The following is a 23,558-nucleotide window of genomic DNA, read 5'->3' on the forward strand; positions in this document are numbered from 1 at the left end:
ACTATAAACACCTTTAACCCCCCACATAGATACACTACTATAAACACCTTTAACCCCCCCACCAAGATACACTACTATAAACACCTTTAACCCCCCCCCCCCAAGATACACTACTATAAACACCTTTACCCCCCCCCCCCCCCCCCCAAGATACACTACTATAAACACCTTTAACCCCCCCCACCAAGATACACTACTATAAACACCTTTAACCCCCCCCACCAAGATACACTACTATAAACACCTTTAACCCCCCCCACCACCAAGATACACTACTATAAACACCTTTAACCCCCCACATAGATACACTACTATAAACACCTTTAACCCCCCACCAAGATACACTACTATAAACACCTTTAACCCCCCATATAGATACACTACTATAAACACCTTTAACCCCCCCACCAAGATACACTACTATAAACACCTTTAACCCCCCCCCCCCCAAGATACACTACTATAAACACCTTTACCCCCACCCCCACCCCCCCAAGATACACTACTATAAACACCTTTAACCCCCCACCAAGATACACTATTATAAACACCTTTAACCCCCCACCACCAAGATACACTACTATAAACACCTTTAACCCCCCACCAAGATATACTACTATAAACACCTTTAACCCCCCGCCACCAAGATATACTACTATAAACACCTTTAACCCCCCACCAAGATACACTACTATAAACACCTTTACTCCCCCCAAGATATACTACTATAAACACCTTTACCCCCCACCCCACACCCCCCAAGATACACTACTATAAACACCTTTAACCCCCCACCAAGATACACTACTATAAACACCTTTAACCCCCCACCAAGATACACTACTATAAACACCTTTACCCCCCAAGATATACTACTATAAACACCTTTATCCCCCACCCTCCCACCACAGCTCATAGTGCAGTTTGGTCTGTGGGGAAAAGGCACTGATCCAAATGTGAAGAACTGTTCTGAATTTGAGCTGGGCCTGAGAGGGACTGAGAGTTAAAACTGGAGCAACACTATCCCTCCCTGAGTGAATACAGGCAGACACCCTGCCATGGAGCAGAGCTGAGAGGAGTGGGGAGGAGTTCAGTTTGCCCAAGCCCTAGACCCCAGGCCGACAGCGTGTCTAGGAGAGCGGCAGACCGTCTGCGAGCTCATTACCACTGCAGCCGACTGTCCGTGCGTCCGGCAGAAAGGCAGGCAGGGAGCCGTGGTCTACGCTTACAGTAATACCATTAGTGAGAGAGGACAGACACTGTCAGGGGTTTTAGGCTCTCCGCTCCTCTCTCCTCCCCTCTCTCCCCTCACCTCTCCTCCTCTCTCCCTTCCTCTCCCCTCCTCTCCTCTCTCTCCCCTCACCTCACCTCCTCTCTCCCTTCCTCTCCCCTCCGCTCCTCTCCCCTCCCCTCCTCTCACCTCACCTCTCCTCCTCTCTCCCTTCCTCTCCCCTCCCCTCCTCTCTCTCCCCTCCTCTCTCCTCTCTCCCTCCCCTCCTCTCTCCCCTCCCCTCCTCTCCTCTCTCCCCTCCCTCCTCTCTCTCCTCCTCTCCTTTCTCCCCTCCCCTCCTCTCTCCCCTCCCCCTTTCCTCTCGCCTCTACCCCTTCCCTCCTCTCCTCTCCCCTCCTCTCGCCTCTCCCTCTCTCCCCTCCTCTCCCCTCCTCTCTCCTCTCCCCTTCCCTTCCCTCCACTCTCCTCTCCCCTCCCCTCCACTCTCTCGCCCCTCCCCTCCTCTCCCGCCCCTCTCTCCTCTCCTCTCCCCGCCCCTCCCCTCCTCTCCTCTCCTCTCCTCTCTCCCCTCCCCTCCCCTCCTCTCATTTTCCCTCCCCTCCTCTCCCCTCAGACAGAGCTACTTGCTGCTGGTAACAGGACAGTAGACTGTGTGTGTTTGTACTAGTAGGTCGGAGGCACGACAGACTGGAGCAGGCCTAAACTATGTGGGCCATTAAAGCTATGTCCCGCCACTATCTTCTATGAAGGGTGTGTGTGTGTGTATATCTGCGTGGTGTGTGCTTGCGAGTGTGTGCGTTGTGTGTACAGACCTGCCAGAAGGAGATGTGGCTGTCCGCGTTAGAGTAGGTGGCCAGGTACCTCCCGTCTGGAGCAGACGACACCGCTGTGATGGGACCCTTATGACCATGGATATTCTGAGCGAGAGAGACAGCGACAGAGAGAGAGAGACCAGAGAGGAGAGAGTGAGAGAGAGAGAGAGAGAGGGTTAGAGAGAGAGGAGAGAGCGAGAGAGAGAGAGGGTTAGAGAGAGGAGAGAGAGAGAGAGAGAGGGTTAGAGAGAGGAGAGAGAGAGAGAGAGAGAGAGAGAGAGAGAGAGAGAGAGAGAGAGAGAGAGAGAGAGAGAGAGAGAGAGGGTTAGAGAGAGGAGAGAGAGAGAGAGAGAGAGAGAGGGTTAGAGAGAGGAGAGAGAGAGAGAGCGAGAGAGAGAGAGAGAGAGAAAAAAAATAAAGTCAGTCTACAGTGAGAAAGAGAAGTAAGGATAACTAAACCATAAAACATTGATACACTCATCAACAACCCAGAACACCTGACCCCATAGTAGAGTTCAATGTTCCCTCTAATTGTTTTCGGCACTGAGCAAATTTCAGGTCTGCTGAGCGTAACGTTGTGAAAATTCTGTGCAACTTCCGGCGCGCGTTTACTGTGAACACTGAGGCTGCACCCGCTTTAAGTTACCGTTTAACAGTGGCCATGTAGGCTACTGTGGCTATTTGATCATAATGTAGGCCTACCAGAGTGGCCTACCATCAAAAACAATGGAGAAAATGAATCCCATAACATTTAAACATGGAAATAGCTATTCTATCATTCAGCCTACAGTAGCAGCCAACGTGTGGTGTTCAGTGTAGACCTACATTCCATTACTTTTGAAAAAAACTCTTTATCCACTCATCCACTGAAAATGTTGTGTTGTTTGATGCAAGAACCCACTTTACAAAATAAAATGCATTATTATTCCCATACCATTATTACAGAGAATCAGACAAATTATACTACCCTCTGCCTATTGGCTACTTAGCTTATTTCAAGCCTGTCTCAAAATACAACACTGCCCCTTTAAGACAACAAAAAAAAGCTCTTTACCTGACTCGCTTTTCAAAGATGTCTAGAAATGTACATGTTTTGTGCTCCTGTAGGAAGTAATCACTCCACTATTGCTAACTACAAATGATCTATAACTGGAATAATAACTCACTAACTAGCAAAGAATATGAACAGAATGTGCACACGTGGCTACATGCAGCTCTCGCTTTGATCTCAAAACAAGCGCATCTTGTTCTGTGTAGAGCACGTCTGTGTAGAGCACGTCTGTTTAGAGCACGTCTGTTTAGAGCACGTCTGTTTAGAGCACGTCTGTTTAGAACACGTCTGTTTAGAGCACGTCTGTTTAGAGCACGTCTGTGTAGAGCACGTCTGTGTAGAGCACGTCTGTGTAGAGCACGTCTGTGTAGAGCACGTCTGTTTAGAACACGTCTGTTTAGAACACGTCTGTTTAGAGCACGTCTGTTTAGAACACGTCTGTTTAGAGCACGTCTGTTTAGAGCACGTCTGTTTAGAACACGTCTGTTTAGAGCACGTCTGTTTAGAACACGTCTGTTTAGAGCACGTCTGTTTAGAGCACGTCTGTTTAGAACACGTCTGTTTCGAGCACGTCTGTTTAGAGCACGTCTGTTTAGAACACGTCTGTTTAGAGCACGTCTGTTTAGAGCACGTCTGTTTAGAGCACGTCTGTTTAGAGCACGTCTGTTTAGAGCACGTATGTTTAGAGCACGTCTGTTTAGAGCACGTCTGTTTAGAACACGTCTGTTTAGAGCACGTCTGTTTAGAGCACGTCTGTTTAGAGCACGTCTGTTTAGAGCACGTCTGTTTAGAGCACGTCTGTGTAGAGCACGTCTGTTTAGAGCACGTCTGTTTAGAACACGTCTGTTTAGAGCACGTCTGTTTAGAGCACGTCTGTTTAGAACACGTCTGTGTAGAGCACGTCTGTTTAGAGCACGTCTGTGTAGAGCACGTCTGTTTAGAGCACGTCTGTTTAGAGCACGTCTGTTTAGAACACGTCTGTGTAGAGCACGTCTGTTTAGAGCACGTCTGTGTAGAGTTACATTGGTAGAGTCCTCCATCGAGTCGGATACCCAAGGCTGGTGGGTGGAATGAAAACATTCCTTCAACCCAAGGGTCGGCTAGCGGGTCAGAACAATTACAATTGCATACAACATGCTACATACAACACACTACATACAACACTGAATACGACACACTAAATAACATAAAATGCTGCATACAACACGCTACATACAACATGCTACATACAACACTCTCCATACAACATATCATAAAACACTGCATACAACACGCTACACACAAGACGCTACATACAACATGCTACATTCAACACTCTACACACAACACGCTACATACAACATGCTACATATCATACAACACAACATACAACACGCTACATACAAGATGCTACATACAACATGCTATATAAAACACTGCACACAACACGCTACATATAACATGCTATATACAACACATGACATAACATAAAACACTGCATACAACACACTAACATAACATAAAACACTACATACAACACGCTACATACAACGCGCTACATGCAACACGCTACATGCAACACGCTACATACAACATGCTACACAAAAAGGTAGGATATAATTTAGCAAATGATCTTTAGCTCTACTGTCTGTGCCAAACCCACACACATAAAGCACGTAGAGAGCGGCTGACCTTGAGCTGCGGTGTACAGCAATACATTTATCACTAAAACTGCATGTCAATATCTGTCTCAGCAGTGGCCTCCCTCCCTATCAGAGTGTGTGTGTGTGTGTGTGTGTGTGTGTGTGTGTGTGTGTGTGTGTGTGTGTGTGTGTGTGTGGCCTCCCTCTCATTCTTTCATTCTTCACTCCTCCTGCAGTAGACTGATCTATACATAGTGGTGCAAAGTTCCCATGTTTTCCAGAAATCTTGGTAGGAGGATTACGAATGTCCTTCTTATTCCCTTCCGACTCCGGGAACATTCCACGCACAGGGATTTCTGGAAAAAAACCTGGATATTTCGTAGCCTGATCCACCATCTTCACTGCTGAGGCTAGGAATTTAGGGAAAGTTAAGTGAATTTTGCCATCCTAGTTTGTCCTCAGCCACTGGTCTGGGATCAGCTCACTGGAGGAGGTGACGGCTTCAGCAGCTCAGAGTAGTAGTGCTGATCTAGTATCAGGTGCCGCCCGGTCCATGTCATCTTATTCATTATGATCTAAAAGACTAAACTGATCCTAGAGCAGGACTCCTACTATGAGACATTTTAGGAATACGGGCCCAGGCATCTTATCCCCCTGATCCAGGACAATGTCTTAACAGAGTGACAGACAATACCCATTCACAGCGCTAGCCCAAACACAGCATAATCTCACCCACCAACCGGCTCGCTCTCTGTCGAACCATATGGTTTCACAGCGCCTCAGAACGGGAATGGAAGTCTATGGCAGGAGCGGACGAAACAACCAATGGTTTTAATTGGCTGATCTCTCAGTCCATCACCATCTAGTGTAAACCTTAGAACCTCCCAACTACATTGTGGACAGGGTTAGGGAGTAACTGATTACAAGAGAGGAGAGAACAGGAAGGAAGATGCCACTTACGGGGAAAGTAATCCAAAAGTAGCGGAAAGTAATCAGATTACGTTACTGAATTTGGGTAATCTAAAAGTTATGTTACGGATTACAGTTTAACGGGTAAATGTAACGGTAATTTACCAACTCTGATTGTGCACTTCAAAGTGCGAGCAGCTCAAGTGACTTAAACAAGGAAGTGAGTTGTCTCCCCCTCCCCTCTGCTCTCCTGTCTTTCTTCCCTCTCTGCTCCCCTACTCTCTCCCTCTCCTCTCTCCCCATCTCTTCTCTCCCCCTCTCCTCTCTCCCCCTCTCTTCTATCCCCCATCTCTTCTATCCCCCTCCTCTCCCCTCCTCTATCACCTTCATCTCTCCTCTCCTCTAACCCCCTCTCCTCTCTACCCCTCAACTCTATCTCCTCTCCTCTAACCCCCTCTCCTCTCTACCCCTCAACTCTATCTCCTCTCCTCTCCTCTAACCCCCCTCCTATCTACCCCTCATCTACTCCTCTCCTCTAACCCCCTCTCCTATCTACCCCTCAACTCTATCTCCTCTCCTCTAAGCCCCTCTCTCTCCTCTAACCCCTCTCCTCTCCTCTAACCCCCTCTCCTCTCCTCTAAGCCCCTCTCCTCTCCTCTAACCCCTCTCCTCTCTACCCCCTCAACTCGATCTCCTCTCCTCTAAGCCCCTCTCCTCTCCTCTAACCCCCTCTCCTCTCTACCCCTCAACTCTATCTCCTCTCCTCTAACCCCCTCTCCTCTCTACCCCTCAACTCTATCTCCTCTCCTCTAAGCCCCCTCTCCTCTCCTCTAACCCCTCTCCTCTCCTCTAAGCCCCTCTCCTCTCCTCTAACCCCCTCTCCTCTCTACCCCCTCAACTCTATCTCCTCTCCTCTAAGCCCCTCTCCTCTCCTCTAACCCCCTCTCCTCTCCTCTAAGCCCCTCTCCTCTCCTCTAACCCCCTCTCTCTATCTATCTCCTCTCCTCTAAGCCCCCTCTCCTCCTCTAACCCCCTCTCTCTCCTCTCCTCTCCTCTAACCCCCCTCTCCTATCTACCCCTCAACTCTATCTCCTCTCCTCTAAGCCCCTCTCCTCTCCTCTAAGCCCCTCTCCTCTCTACCCCTCAACTCTATCCCCTCCTCTCCTCTAACCCCCTCTCCTCTCTACCCCTCAACTCTATCCCCTCTCCTCTCCTCTAACCCCCTCTCCTCTCTACCCCTCAACTCTATCTCCTCTCCTCTAAGCCCCTCTCCTCTCCTCTCTACCCCTCTCCTCTCTACCCCTCTCCTCTCCTCTCCTCTAACCCCCTCTCCTCTCTACCCCTCAACTCCTATCCCCTCTCCTCTCCTCTAACCCCCCTCTCCTCTCTACCCCTCAACTCTATCCCTCTCCTCTCCTCTAACCCCCTCTCCTCTCTACCCCTCTCCTCTCTATCCCCTCTCCTCTCCTCTAAGCCCCTCTCCTCTCCTCTCTACCCCTCTCCTCTCTATCCCCTCTCCTCTCCTCTAACCCCCTCTCCTCTCTACCCCTCAACTCTATCCCCTCTCCTCTCTATCTCCTCTCCTCTCCTCCTTCCCTCTATCCTGGTAATATATAGAACAGCATGGAGAGGGAGAGGGGGGGCTTTGGGCCTGGTAATATATATATGTGTTTTTGCATTCCCTGTCTGGAGAATGAGAGATCAACTCAGAGCCCTTTCAAGGGTGACTGGAGGTAGCAGCACAATGCAAACTAATCAATGATTTGCATATTTCTCAAGGTATTTCTAGGGTTATTGCACAGGGGCGGTGGGGGTTTCCATAGCCAGCACACACACACACACACACACACACACACACACACACAGAGACACACAAACACACATTCCCACACCCACACAAGCACGCACACAGTACATGTCCCGCATTGTGGAGTCAGTGTGCTCCTCACCATGAGAACCATCAGAAATGTTGAGCGCTGCGATGCTGCAGAAAATCAATGTCTGCAAGGCCATAAATCTCAGTGTGTATGTGTGTGAGTGAGAGAGAAATAGAGAGAGAGAGAGAGAGAGAGAGAGAGAGAGAGAGAGAGAGAGAGAGAGAGAGAGAGAGAGAGAGAGAGAGAGAGAGAGAGAGAGAGAGAGACAGAGAGACAGGGAGAGAGAGAGAGACAGGGAGAGAGAGACAGGGAGAGAGAGAGACAGGGAGAGAGAGACAGTGAGAGAGAGAGAGAGAGAGAGAGAGAGAGAGAGAGAGAGAGAGAGAGAGAGAGAGAGAGAGAGAGAGAGAGAGAGAGAGAGAGAGAGAGAGAGAGAGAGAGAGAGAGAGAGAGAGAGACAGGAGAGAGAGACAGGGAGAGAGAGAGACAGGGAGAGAGAGAGACAGGGAGAGAGAGACAGGGAGAGAGAGACAGGGAGAGACTGACCAGTAGTGTGCCACTAAGAACAAACCTGATCATTTTGAAAGGAAAATGGATGGAGGGAGAAAAAAAAAATAGAGATAAATGGATGGAGGGAGAGCTCAATAGAACGGATAGAGAGATTTTTCTATCTTTTTGCAGGTTCTCTTGGCCTCTACTGATAGGAAATGATAGGTTAGAAATAATTACTCATCACAGAGACCTTGATGTGACAAGCACCACCACAACTGTTATTTCAGGTTTGTGCTGAGGCCCTTCAGCGACGCAGCAGCCCTACAGAAGCTACATGACTTGTCATCTATCGTCATATAAACTGCTGTTAATGTGAAATAAGAAATTAATTTTGAAAGGAAAAATTTAGAAAAAAGCAAGACATTACACAGATTTATAAATCAATGATTATACATAAAACATGTATATTTAATGAAATCATTCCATTGTTAATATATCGCATTAAATATATAGCCGGTGCCAAATGATCTATCAAACAAATAAATAATCAAGATTCATTGGATTTGAATGAAATATTTTCATAATCAGAGTTAAGGGATTTGGACCTGGTCATATATAGACTCTAATCAGAGTTAAGGGATTTGGACCTGGTCATATATAGACTCTAATCAGAGTTAAGGGATTTGGACCTGGTCATATATAGACTATAATCGGAGTTTTTTTTTTACTTTTACACCACTATAATACCTATTATAATGGAGACCTTGAGAGAAAGCTCACTGGTAGACTCTAATCAGAGTTAAGGGATTTGGACCTGGTCATATATAGACTATAATCTGAGTTTTTTTTTTTTACTTTTACACCACTATAATACCTATTATAATGGAGACCTTGAGAGAAAGCTCACTGGTAGACTCTAATCAGAGTTAAGGGATTTGGACCTGGTCATATATAGACTATAATCAGAGTTAAGGGATTTGGACCTGGTCATATATAGACTATAATCCGAGTTAAGGGATTTGGACCTGGTCATATATAGACTATAATCAGAGTTAAGGGATTTGGACCTGGTTATATATAGACTCTAATCAGAGTTAAGGGATTTGGACCTGGTCATATATAGACTATAATCCGAGTTAAGGGATTTGGACCTGGTCATATATAGACTCTAATCAGAGTTAAGGGATTTGGACCTGGTCATATATAGACTATAATCCGAGTTAAGGGATTTGGACCTGGTCATATATAGACTATAATCCGAGTTAAGGGATTTGGACCTGGTCATATATAGACTATAATCAGAGTTAAGGGATTTGGACCTGGTCATATATAGACTCTAATCAGAGTTAAGGGATTTGGACCTGGTCATATATAGACTATAATCAGAGTTTTTTTTTTACTTTTACACCACTATAATACCTATTATAATGGAGACCTTGAGAGAAAGCTCACTGGTAGACTCTAATCAGAGTTATAGGATTTGGACCTGGTAATATATAGACTCTAATCAGAGTTAAGGGATTTGGACCTGGTAATATATAGACTATAATCAGAGTTAAGGGATTTGGACCTGGTAATACAGTGGGGGAAAAAAGTATTTAGTCAGACACCAATTGTGCAAGTTCTCCCACTTAAAAAGATGAGAGAGGCCTGTAATTTTCATCATAGGTACACGTCAACTATGACAGACAAAATGAGAAAAAAAATTACAGAAAATCACATTGTAGGATTTTTAATGAATTTATTTGCAAATTATGGTGGAAAATAAGTATTTGGTCAATAAGAAAAGTTTCTCAATACTTTGTTATATACCCTTTGTTGGCAATGACACCGGTCAAACGTTTTCTGTAAGTCTTCACAAGGTTTTCACACACTGTTGCTGGTATTTTGGCCCATTCCTCCATGCAGATCTCCTCTAGAGCAGTGATGTTTTGGGGCTATCGCTGGGCAACACGGACTTTCAACTCCCTCCAAAGATTTTCTTTGGGGTTGAGATCTTGAGACTGGCTAGGCCACTCCAGGACCTTGAAATGCTTCTTACGAAGCCACTCCTTCGTTGCCCGGGCGGTGTGTTTGGGATCATTGTCATGCTGAAAGACCCAGCCACGTTTCATCTTCAATGCCCTTGCTGATGGAAGGAGGTTTTCACTCAAAATCTCACGATACATGGCCCCATTCATTCTTTTCTTTACACGGATCAGTCGTCCTGGTCCCTTTGCAGAAAAAACAGCCCCAAAGCATGATGTTTCCACCCCCATGCTTCACAGTAGGTATGGTGTTCTTTGGATGCAACTCAGCATTCTTTGTCCTCCAAACACGACGAGTTGAGTTTTTACCAAAAAGTTATATTTTGGTTTCATCTGACCATATGACATTCTCCCAATCCTCTTCTGGATCATCCAAATGCACTCTAGCAAACTTCAGACGGGCCTGGACATGTACTGGCTTAAGCAGGGGGACACGTCTTGCACTGCAGGATTTGAGTCCCTGGCGGCATAGTGTGTTACTGATGGTAGGCTTTGTTACTTTGGTCCCAGCTCTCTGCAGGTCATTCACTAGGTCCCCCCGTGTGGTTCTGGGATTTTTGCTCACCGTTCTTGTGATCATTTTGACCCCAAACAGGTGCCATTAATACAGGTAACGAGTGGAGGACAGAGGAGCCTCTTAAAGAATAAGTTACAGGTCTGTGAGAGCCAGAAATCTTGCTTGTTTGTAGGTGACCAAATACTTATTTTCCACCATAATTTGCAAATAAATTCATTAAAAGTCCTACAATGTGATTTTCTGGATTTTTTTTCCTCAATTTGTCTGTCATAGTTGACGTGTACCTATGATGAAAATTACAGGCCTCTCTCATCTTTTTAAGTTGGAGAACTTGCACAATTGGTGGCTGACTAAATACTTTTTCCCCCACTGTATATAGACTATAATCAGAGTTTTTTAAAACTTTTACACCACTATAATACCTATTATAATGGAGACCTTAGAGAGAAAGCTCACTGGTAGACTGTGTGGAGATATGAGGAAAAAGAGGAGAGAAGAGAGAGAAGAGAGAGAGTGTGTGTGTGTGTGTGTGTGTGTGTGTGTGTGTGTGTGTGTGTGTGTGCGTGTGTGTGTGTGTGTGTGTGTGTGTGTGTGTGTGCGTACACGTGTGTGTAATACAGAAGGGTTTACTTTTAAGTCATGTGAAAGCAATACAAAAAGGCTGTGAGTTTGAGGCTACAATGTGGACAAGAATGAATCTCAATAGCGCTCCACACTGCCCGTTCCCAACTGGACAAAATGAACACCTACGTGAGAATGCTGTTAATTGACTACAGCTCAGCATAGTCAATTACACGACCCCAACACCATCATTAGGTGTGCTGACGACACAACAGTGGTAGGCCTGATCACCAACAACGATGAGACAGACTATAGGGAGGAGGTCAGAGACCTGGCCGTGTGGTGCCAGGACAACAACCTCTCCCTCAATGTGATGCAAGACAAAGGAGCTATTCTAGCAAAATGTATAGCTCATAGAATTAAACAAGGTATTGTCGGACATTATTCATTCTAATCAGACATGTTTTTTACATGGACGATACATTGGAGATAATATACTGCTCAACAAAAAATAAAGGGAACACTTAAACAACACAATGTAACTCCAAGTCAATCACACTTCTGTGAAATCAAACTGTCCACTTAGGAAGCAACACTGATTGACAATACATTTCACATGCTGTTGTGCAAATGGAATAGACAACAGGTGGAAATTATAGGCAATTAGCAAGACACCCCCAATAAAGGAGTGGTTCTGCAGGTGGTGACCACAGACCACTTCTCAGTTCCTATGCTTCCTGGCTGATGTTTTGGTCACTTTTGAATGCTGGCGGTGCTTTCACTCTAGTGGTAGCATGAGACGGAGTCTACAACCCACACAAGTGGCTCAGGTAGTGCAGCTCATCCAGGATGGCACATCAATGCGAGCTGTGGCAAGAAGGTTTGCTGTGTCTGTCAGCGTAGTGTCCAGAGCATGGAGGCGCTACCAGGAGACAGGCCAGTACATCAGGAGACGTGGAGGAGGCCGTAGGAGGGCAACAACCCAGCAGCAGGACCGCTACCTCCGCCTTTGTGCAAGGAGGAGCAGGTGGAGCACTGCCAGAGCCCTGCAAAATGACCTCCAGCAGGCCACAAATGTGCATGTGTCTGCTCAAACGGTCAGAAACAGACTCCATGAGGGTGGTATGAGGGCCCGACGTCCACAGGTGGGGGGTTGTGCTTACAGCCCAACACCGTGCAGGACGTTTGGCATTTGCCAGAGAACACCAAGATTGGCAAATTCGCCACTGGCACCCTGTGCTCTTCACAGATGAAAGCAGGTTCACACTGAGCACATGTGACAGACGTGACAGAGTCTGGAGACGCCGTGGAGAACGTTCTACTGCCTGCAACATCCTCCTGCATGACCGGTTTGGCGGTGGGTCAGTCATGGTGTGGGGTGGCATTTCTTTGGGGGGCCGCACAGCCCTCCATGTGCTCGCCAGAGGTAGCCTGACTGCCATTAGGTACCGAGATGAGATCCTCAGACCCCTTGTGAGACCATATGCTGGTGCGGTTGGCCCTGGGTTCCTCCTAATGCAAGACAATGCTAGACCTCATGTGGCTGGTGTGTGTCAGCAGTTCCTGCAAGAGGAAGGCATTCATGCTATGGACTGGCCCGCCCGTTCCCCAGACCTGAATCCAATTGAGCACATCTGGGACATCATGTCTCGCTCCATCCACCAACGCCACGTTGCACCACAGACTGTCCAGGAGTTGGCGGATGCTTTAGTCCAGGTCTGGGAGGAGATCCCTCAGGAGACCATCCGCCACCTCATCAGGAGCATGCCCAGGCATTGTAGGGAGGTCATACAGGCACGTGGAGGCCACACACACTACTGAACCTCATTTTGACTTGTTTTAAGGATATTACATCAAAGTTGGATCAGCCTGTAGTGTGGTTTTCCACTTTAATTTTGAGTGTGACTCCAAATCCAGACCTCCATGGGTTGATACATTTGATTTCCATTGATAATTTTTGTGTGATTTTGTTTTCAGCACATTCAACTATGTAAAGAAAATAAGATTATTTCATTCATTCAGATCTAGGATGTGTTATTTTAGTGTTCCCTTTATTTTTTTGAGCAGTGTATAAGGCAAGTACTGGAAACAATAGAACACTATGAAAAATCTAGGAAACCAGGCCTGCTATTCATAGCAGACTTTGAAAAGGCATTTGATAAAGTACGACTGGGGTTTATATATAAATGCCTGGAGCATTTCAATTTTGGAGAATCTCTTATAAAATGGGTTAAAATAATGTATAGTAACCCTAGGTGTAAAATAGTAAATAATGGCTATTTCTCCGAAAGTGTTAAACTGCCAAGAGGAGTGAAACAAGGTTGTCCACTATTGACATATCTATTTATTATGGCCATCAAAATGTTAGCTATTACATTCAGATCCAACAATAATATCAAGGGATTAGAAATCCAGGGCTTAAAAAGGTTAGTTGTTTAGCAACAAAACTGACACGTGCGCAACAACGGGGCGAAACAGACTGGATTGGCTTTGATTGTTGACATGTAACTATATTTCGTCTCCAATGTTTATTGAAAACATACATTTGAACAATGAGCACTTGTCTCAAATATATCGTTACAGTTGTTGGTTAGGCAACTTGAATCCCTCCACAGCCTCATAGAGGATCTAGATACATGTTCTAATTCTCTCAGGATTACAACCAAATTATGATACATGTACTATATTACGTATTGGATCACTAAAACATACAATTTTTTCATTACCATGTAGTTTACCAATAAAATGGTCTGATGGTGATGTGGATATACACGGAATACATATCCCAAAGGAAATAAATGATCTCACTCCAATACATTTTTATAGAAAGTTAGCAAAAATAGATAAGATTTTGCTACCATGGAAAGGTAAATACCTGTCAATTTGTGGAGAAATCACCCTGATTAACTCTTTAGTATTATCCCAGTTTACCTATTTCATTTAAGGACCAAAGGATTGACAGCCGTCCCATATAGATTGCAAAATAGTTGGGAAGAGATTTCTGACGTACCGATTCCATGGCATAGTGTTTATGAACTGATACGCAAAACAAAACAAAAAAATCTTGCTACCAATATAATGTTATTTATATGGGGGATACAATCCTCCCAGCTCTGCAGATTTTGCTGCGAAGAGACAGAATCATTAGATCATTTGTTTTGGTACTGTCCATTTGTAGCTTGTTTTTGTACACAGGTCCAGAAATGGCTAAAGGATTGCAATATTTACCTGGAGCTAACCCTGCAGATAGCATTACTGGGTGATCTGAAAATTCAGAGTCAATCGATCAATAATATAATAATACTTTTAGCAAAAATGATTATTTTCAATTTACAATCTGTAGAAACAATGAGAATAGAAGGGTTCAGAACTTTTGTACAACATCACAGTACAGTTGAAATATGGCAAATAGAAATCCAATATGGATGGTGTTAAGAGATAGACGGGAGGTGTTGAATGGAGCTGAAGGATGGGACTAATAACAACAACTAATAACAACAAGATAACTAATGTAAAGCATACTGTGTCCATAATACGTATATAGGTTATAAGTTGAGAGCTTTTGTGAAAGAGCACAGTTAGAAAAATATGGCATATAGAACCAAAACGGACGGACATCATGAAAATTATCGGAGAGGTTGAGGGTAGAGGAAGTTCAGGAGTAAAAAAAAAATATTTGAATTATTGTAAAATTGACTGTGTCCATAAAATGTATACAGTACAGTTGAAGTCGGAAGTTTACATACACTTACAGTAGGTTGGAGTCATTAAAACTCGTTTTTCAACCACTCCACAAATGTCTTCTTAACAAACTATAGTTTTGGCAAGTTGGTTCGGACATCTACTTTGTGCATGACACAAGTCATTTTTCCAACAATTGTTTACAGACAGATTATTTCACTTATAATTCACTGTATCACAATTCCAGTGGGTCAGAAGTTTACATACACTAAGTTGACTGTGCCTTTAAATAGCTTGGAAAATTCCAGAAAATGATGTCATGGCTTTAGAAGCTTCTGATAGGCTAATTGACATCATTTGAGTCAATTGGAGGTGTACCTGTGGATGTATTTCAAGGCCTACCTTCAAACTCAGTGCCTCTTTGCTTGACATCATGGGAAAATCCAAAGAAATCAGCCAAGACCTCAGAAAAAAATGGTAGACCTCCACAAGTCCAGTTCATCCTTGGGAGAATTGTGAAAAACTGAGTTTAAATGTATTTGGCTAAGGTGTATGTAAACTACCGACTTCAACTGTATATATGGGGGATTGGAAATGATGCAATCTGCCATATTAAAGCCCACCCCCCACCAAAAAAGAAAAGAGCAGGTGTTCTTAATGTTTTACAATCAGTGTATATAAGCAGGTTGTGTGTGTGTGTGTGTGTGTGTGTGTGTGTGTGTGTGTGTGTGTGTGTGTGTGTGTGTGTGTGTGTGTGTGTAATAATGTTCATTATAGGATTGGGCTCTTTTGGGCTCTGGTGAAAAGTAGTGCACTATATAGGGAGTAGGGTCACATTTGGGACACAGCCATTGAGATCTGACAACAGGATGTATGTTGAAGGGTTGAACACAGCCATTGAGATCCGACTACAGGATGTAGGTTAAAGGGTTTAACACTCGTCCACCCGACATAAGAAAATGTTGTTGACTTCCTATGTCATTCCATCAGGGTTCCATGTGTTTTAACCCTGACATGTCATTAACACATAATTAACACAGACACGTCTGTGGCGTGAGGTTCCCATGCACAAGGCTGTTGTGGAGCGGGTCGAGCGCTTCCTCGGTGTCCACATCCCTAAGGATCTATCATGGTCCACACACACCAACACAGTCGTGAAGAGGGCACGACAACATGTTTCAAGCAGACCACCATAGTCCCCGTGCCCAAGGACTCTAAGATAACCTGCCTAAATGACTACCGACCCGTAGCACTGACGTCTGTAGCCATGAAGTGCTTTGAAAGGCTGGTCATGGCTCACATCAACAGCATTATCCCAGAAACCTTAGACCCACTCCAATTTGCATACCGCCCCAACAGATCCACAGATGATGCAATCTCTATTGCACTCCACACTGCCCTTTCCCACCTGGACAAGAGGAACACCTACGTGAGAATGCTATTCATTGACTACAGCTCAGCATTCAACACCATAGTGCCCTCTAAGCTCATCACTAAGCTAAGGATCCTGGGACTAAACACCTCCCTCTGCAACTGGATCCTGGACTTCCTGACGGGCCGCCCCAGGTGGTAAGGGTAGGTAACAACACATCTGCCACACTGATCCTCAACACGGGGGCCCCCTCAGGGTGCGTGCTCAGTCCCCTCCTGTACTCCCTGTTCACCCATGACTGCATGGCCAGGCACGACTCCAACACCATCATTAAGTTTGCCGACGACACAACAGTAGTAGGCCTGATCACCGACAACGATGAGACAACCTATAGGGAGGAGGTCATAGACCTGGCCGTGTGGTGCCAGGACAACAACCTCTCCCTCAACGTGACCAAGACAAAGGAGATGATTGTGGACTACAGGAAAAAAAAGAGGACTGAGCACGCCCCCATTCTCATCGACGGGGCTGTAGTGGAACAGGTTGAGAGCTTCAAGTTCCTTGGTGTCCACATCACCAACGAACTATCATGGTCCAAACACACCAAGACAGTCGTGAAGAGGGCATGACAAAGCCTATTCCCCCTCAGGAGACTGAAAAGATTTGGCATAGGTCCTCAGATCCTCAAAAGGTTCTACAGCTGCACCATCGAGAGCATCCTGACTGGTTGCATCACCGCCTGGTATGGCAACTGCTCTGCCTCCGACCGCAAGGCACTAGAGAGGGTAGTGCGTACGGCCCAGTACATCACTGGGGCCAAGCTTCCTGCCATCCAGGACCTCTATACCAGGCGATGTCAGAGGAAGGCCCTAAAAATGATCAAAGACTCCAGCCACCCTAGTCATAGACTGTTCTCTCTGCTACAGCATGGCAAGCGGCTCAGGAGTCTAGGTCCAAAAGGCTTCTTAACAGCTTCTATCCCCCAAGCCATAAGACTCCTGAACAGCTAATCATGGCTACCCTTGCACATCGACTCAGTACTGGTACCCCTGCACATCGACTCGCTACTGGTACCCCTGCACATCGACTCTCTACTGGTACCCCTGCACACCGACTCAGTACTGGTACCCCTGCACATCGACTCGCTACTGGTACCCCTGCACATCGACTCAGTACTGGTACCCCTGCACATCGACTCGCTACTGGTACCCCTGCACATTGACTCAGTACTGGTACCCCTGCATATCGACTCAGTACTGGTACCCCTGCACATCGACTCGCTACTGGTACCCCTGCACATCGACTCAGTACTGGTACCCCTGCACATCGACTCAGTACTGGTACCCCTGCATATCGACTCAGTACTGGTACCCCTGCACATCGACTCGCTACTGGTACCCCTGCACATCGACTCAGTACTGGTACCCCTGCACATCGACTCAGTACTGGTACCCCTGTACATTGACTAAATACTGGTACCCCTGCACATCGACTCAGTACTGGTACCCCTGTACATCGACTCGCTACTGGTACCCCTGCACATCGACCCGGTACTGGTACCCCTGCACATCAACTCAGTACTGGTACCCCTGCACATCGACTCAGTACTGGTACCCCTGCACATCGACCCGGTACTGGTACCCCTGCACATCAACTCAGTACTGGTACCCCTTTACATCGACTCAGTACTGGTACCCCTTTACATCGACTCAGTACTGGTACCCCTGTACATCAACTCAGTACTGGTACCCCTGCACATCGACTCAGTACTGGTACCCCTGTACATCGACTCAATACTGGTACCTCATTTATTGTGTATTTATTATTACGTGTTATTACTTTTCTATTATTTCTCTATTTTCTTTCTCTCTACATTGTTGGGAAGGGCTCATAAGTAAGCATTTCACTGTTAGTCTTCACCTGTTGTTTACGAAGCATGTGACAAATACAATTTTATTTTATTTCATTAGGTTAGGGAGGGGGTCGAAATGGACTAGAATCTACAGGTCACCATTCGTTGACAATCTGATAAATCTGTCTGTCAGGAATCAGTGAGCCACAGAAAAACCATTTAAGAACCAACCACCTTATTTCTCCAGGCACTTGTCAAGGGACCTGGGAAAACCAAGAGGAGAGAAGGAAGAGAGGAGAGAAGAGGAGAAGAGAGGAGAGAAGAGGAGAAAAGAGGAGGGGAAGAGAGGCAGAGAGGAGCAAAGGAGAGAAGAGAGGAGAGAAGAGAGAAGGTGAGGAGAGGAGGAGAGGAGAGAAGAGAGGAGAGAAGAGAGGAGGATAGAAGGAGAGGAGAGAAGTGAGGAGGAGAGGAGAGGAGGAGATGAGAGAAGAGAGGAGGAGAGAAGGAGAGGAGAGAATGAGAGGAGGAGAGGAGAGGAGAGAAGGAGAGGAAAGAAGGAGATGAGGAGAGGAGAGAAGAGAGGAGGAGAGGAGGAGAGAAGAGAAGAGAAGAGAAGAGAAGAGAAGAGAAGAGAAGAGAAGAGAAGAGAAGAGAAGAGAGAAGGAGGGGAGAGAAGAGAGGAGGAGAGGAGAGAAGAGGTGAGGAGAGAAGAGGAGAGGAGAGAGGAGGAGAGAAGAGAGAAGAGGAGAAGAGAGGAGGAGAGGAGAGAAGAGAAGAGAAGAGGAGAGAAGAGAGGAGAGGCAAGGAGAGAAGAGAAAATGAGGAGAGGAGAGAAAGAGAGGAGAAGAGAGGAGGAGAGGAGGAGAGAAGAGAAGAGAAGAGGTGAGGAGAGAAGAGAGGAGGAGAGGAGAGAAGGAGGGGAGAGAAGAGAGGAGGAGAGAAGAGAAGAGAAGAGAAGAGAAGAGAAGAGAAAAGGAGAGGAGAGGAGAGGAGAGGAGAGGCAGAGATGAGAGAAAGAGATGAGTGGAGAAGAGAGGAGAGGACATCATTCATAACAGAGATCTCTCCACTCTTTCTCCTCTGACCATCCTCCTCTCCTCTGACCATCCTCTTCTCCTCTGACCATCCTGTCCTCCGCTGACCATCCTGTCCTCCGCTGACCATCCTGTCCTCCTCCTCTCCTGACCTCTCTCCTTTTCTCTCCTTTAACCACCCTCTCCTCTCCTCTCCTCTCCTCTCCTCTCCTCTCTCTCCCCTCTGCTGTCTCATCCCTCTCTCCTCTCCTCTCCATCAGGACTACTACAGCACAGGAGGAAGGGTTTCCTGTATACCCACTAATAACTGGTCAAATCTGCTGCTACCGGTGAGGACCCTCAAATCCAAAATGGCCATTCACAGGAGAGCAATAAAGGGCCAGTTACAGTTAATCAATCTCCTCTTCCTCCCAGCCCTGGTATGTGGTCACTACACCAAGGGCCGGGGCAGGAGGAGGAGAGCTTCTTGCTTGGCCATTCACAGCTCATCGTCAGTTGCATTTATCTGGGCAGTCATATCTATTTTCAAGCCCCCAATCAAGGCGGGGACCTTATTTTAGCTGCCTCAGCATCAACCGCTCTGCTCTGAGCCCTGTTCCTGTATCAGTTGATCAGCCCACTGCAATTGCTAAACTGCCAACTGGCCGATCAATAATAATCATCACACCGTCATGGCCCTGGGATTGGGAGGGAGGGCTGGGAGTTGACTGGATGGTTTGGCTCGGCTGGGATGGGACCTCCATAGTTCGGTAGAGTAAGACAGGGTCTGACCTCTTTCACCACCTAGCTCACTACCTGTGTGGCATGGGGTGTGCCTCATATGGCACCCCATTCCCTATATAGTGCATTACTTAAAGGGGCAGTGCAGTTAAAAACGTGATTTTCATACTTTTTTTTAAAATGTTATGTCCACACTATGATTACGAAATAACACTCTGAAATTGTGAAAATGATGATAACGCCCTTTTTTGGTAAGAGGTGTTTGAAGAAAAAAAAATGCCTGGAATGTCAGCCTGTTCAGGTGGGATGGAGTTTTTGGCCCAGGTCATGACGTCACAATCTGATCTGATTATAATAAACCAATGACCATTTCATAAGGGGCTGGACTCAAGACCATCTTATAGGCCAACCAGGGCTGAGTTTCCCAATGCCCACAGGATCAGCCTGAGCATTTCAAAAGGCCAAAAGAGGCTCAGGGAAATAAATGAACAAATATTATTTGGAGTTATTTTTGATTAAATAAACTCACACAAGGTGATTTATTAGACATAGTGATGATTTAAAAAATACAATTAAGAAGAATGCACGGGGGGCTAAAAGACAAGAGCCCTATGGGGCCCTACATAGGGAATATGATGCTCACTACCTGTGTAGCATCACGTTAGGCTGTGCTGAGAGACTGACCTGAGCCCTCATGGTAAAAAAGCGATAATCATTTTACATGGTGTAAAATGGTGACCAATTGAAATCCATTATCAAACCTTCGATTAGTATTTTCCTGTGGAAAGTACGGCACTGCGTGAGGTTTGGACTACAAGGTTATATCCACATTTCTTGTCATAATTGAGTTATTGACAACAGCCTGGTTCTGTTCAACGTTCTCTACCTATACAGTACTCTATATACCCCAATCCACGTTGTTAAGAAAATAATTCAAGATGAAAACTGCTGACACCATTCGAACCAATGAGGGTTCAGAACTATAAAGCCAATGATCTCAGAATCATCTTTTTGCTGATAGAACCTTCTAGTCCCCAGCTCTGTAGTGGGGCAAAGTCCTTCTAGTCCCCAGCGCTGTAGTGGGGCATAGTCTATATTGTTGTTTTTGTCGTTTTTTTGTAGAACAATTCTGTCTGGACGGGTCTGTTAGGTCGTGTTCGGTTGTAAAAATATACACTGCTCAAACAAAAAATAAAGGGAACACTTAAACAACACAATGTAACTCCAAGTCAATCACACTTCTGTGAAATCAAACTGTCCACTTAGGAAGCAACACTGATTGACAATAAATTCCACATGCTGTTGTGCAAATGGAATAGACAACAGATGGAAATTATAGGCAATTAGCAAGACACCCCCAATAAAGAAGTGGTTCTGCAGGTGGTGACCACAGACCACTTCTCAGTTCCTATGATTCCTGGCTGATGTTTTGGTCACTTTTGAATGCTGGCGGTGCTTTCACTCTAGTGGTAGCATGAGACAGAGTCTACAACCCACACAAGTGGCTCAGGTAGTGCAGCTCATCCAGGATGGTACATCAATGCGAGCTGTGGCAAGAAGGTTTGCTGTGTCTGTCAGCGTAGTGTCCAGAGCATGGAGGCGCTACCAGGAGACAGGCCAGTACATCAGGAGACGTGGAGGAAGCCGTAGGAGGGTAACAACCCAGCAGCAGGACCGCTACCTCTGCCTTTGTGCAAGGAGGAGCAGGTGGAGCACTGCCAGAGCCCTGCAAAATGACCTCCAGCAGGCCACAAATGTGCATGTGTCTGCTCAAACGGTCAGAAACAGACTCCATGAGGGTGGTATGAGGGCCCGACGTCCACAGGTGGGGGTTGTGCTTACAGCCCAACACCGTGCAGGACGTTTGGCATTTGCCAGAGAACACCAAGATTGGCAAATTCGCCACTGGTACTCTTCACAGATGAAAGCAGGTTCACACTGAGCACGTGACAGACGTGACAGAGTCTGGAGACGCCGTGGAGAACGTTCTGCTGCCTGCAACATCCTCCAGCATGACCGGTTTGGCGGTGGGTCAAATTTAAATATGATTTAGAATCTTCAAATAGCCACCCTTTGCCTTGATGACAGCTTTGCACACTCTAGGCATTCTCTCAACCAGTTTCAGGAGGTAGTCACCTGGAATGCATTTCAATTAACAGGTGTGCCTTGTTAAAAGTTAATTTGTGGAATGTCTTTCCTTCTTAATGCGTTTGAGCCAATCAGTTGTTTTGTGACAAGGTAGGGGGGGTATACAGAAGATAGCCCTATTTGGTAAAAGACCAAGTCCATATTATGGCAAGAACAGCTCAAATAAGCAAAGAGAAACGACAGTCCATCATTACTTTAAGACATGAAGGTCAGTCAATCTGGAAAATTTCAAGAACTTTGAATGTTTCTTTAAGTGCGGCCGCAAAAACCATCAAGCGCTATGATGAAACTGGCTCTCATGAGGACCGCCACAGGAATGGAAGACCCAGAGTTACCTCTGCTGCAGAGGATAAGTTAATTAGAGTTCCCAGCCTCAGACATTGCAGGCCAAATAAATGCTTCACAGAGTTCAAGTAACAGACATCTCAATATCAATTGTTTAGAGGAGACTGTGTGAATCAGGCCTTCATGGTCGAATTGCTGCAAAGAAACCACTACTAAAGGACACCAATAAGAAGAAGAGACTTGTTTGGGCCAAGAAACACGAGAAATGGACATTAGACCGGTGGAAATGTGTCCTTTGTTCTGGAGTCCAAATTGGAGATTTTTGGATCCAACTGCCAAGTCTTTGTGAGACGCGGTGTGGGTGAACGGATGATCTCCGCATGTGTATTTCCCACCATAACGCATGGAGGAGGAGGTGTTATGATTTGGGGGTGCTTTGCTGGTGACACTGTCTGTGATTTATTTAGAATTCAAGGCAAACTTAACCAGCATGGCTACAACCGCATTCTGCAGCGATACACCATCCCATCAGGTTTGGGCTTAGTGGGACTATCATTTGTTTTTCAACAGGACAATGACCCAACACACCTCCAGGCTGTATAAGGGCTATTTGACCAAGAAGGAGAGTGATGGAGTGCTGCATCAGATGACCTGGCTTCCACAATCCCCCGACCTCAACCAAATTGAGACGGTTTGGGATCATTAGAAAACTAAAATCACATTCCTATCTTAACAAAAATACTCCCATCATTGTTCATATACAAGTAAAGGATGAAAACGTGGTGTGTATACTTTTCAAGTTACAGTATTTTCTTGATACCAGTTTTAATGACATCACAAAATAACAAACAACATGACATTATTATTCTTTAGATCTCCCCACATTCTTATGTTATAAATATTTTTTCCAGTATTCATAATTTTAACATTAGAGTTTTGGGCGGGAAAAAGTATCTGGAGACAAAGGACATTACTCCAGCCAATACTAGAGGTTACAGAGAGAGTCCTCTCCTGCATAAATTTACGACCAGGTGTGAGGTGTCTAAACTCCCACACCAATCCCTCCTCCCCTCTTCTGTGGGTGGGAGAGGCCTGGTTATTGTCAACCATTGCCAAGCTGATCTGAGCCCTTGGATCCTCACACAGGACAGTCATGACACACTTGAAATTAATAAAATATTTTATCGTTGAAATGTGTTCTTTGTTTTTTTAAACACTACCTCACTGCTTTAGCACATGGCCACATTCACGTGTTCCAATGTGAATTCTTTAAGAGATGTGTGGGTAAGGCTTTAGAAGGTGTGAACGATGCTAAATGGGAGTAAACAAAGAACAGCACTGTAGCTGTTCAATGTGAAAGGTTATCT

At 45.7% G+C, this 23,558-nt stretch overlaps 1 pseudogene; it reads right to left on the bottom strand.

The window, feature by feature from the left end:
* Positions 1-23,558, bottom strand: part of LOC121574507 — a 501,964-nt pseudogene that overhangs the window by 8,064 nt on the left and 470,342 nt on the right.

This window comes from Coregonus clupeaformis, chromosome 9 (genome assembly GCF_020615455.1).
Source record: "Coregonus clupeaformis isolate EN_2021a chromosome 9, ASM2061545v1, whole genome shotgun sequence".
Lineage (NCBI taxonomy): Eukaryota > Metazoa > Chordata > Actinopteri > Salmoniformes > Salmonidae > Coregonus > Coregonus clupeaformis.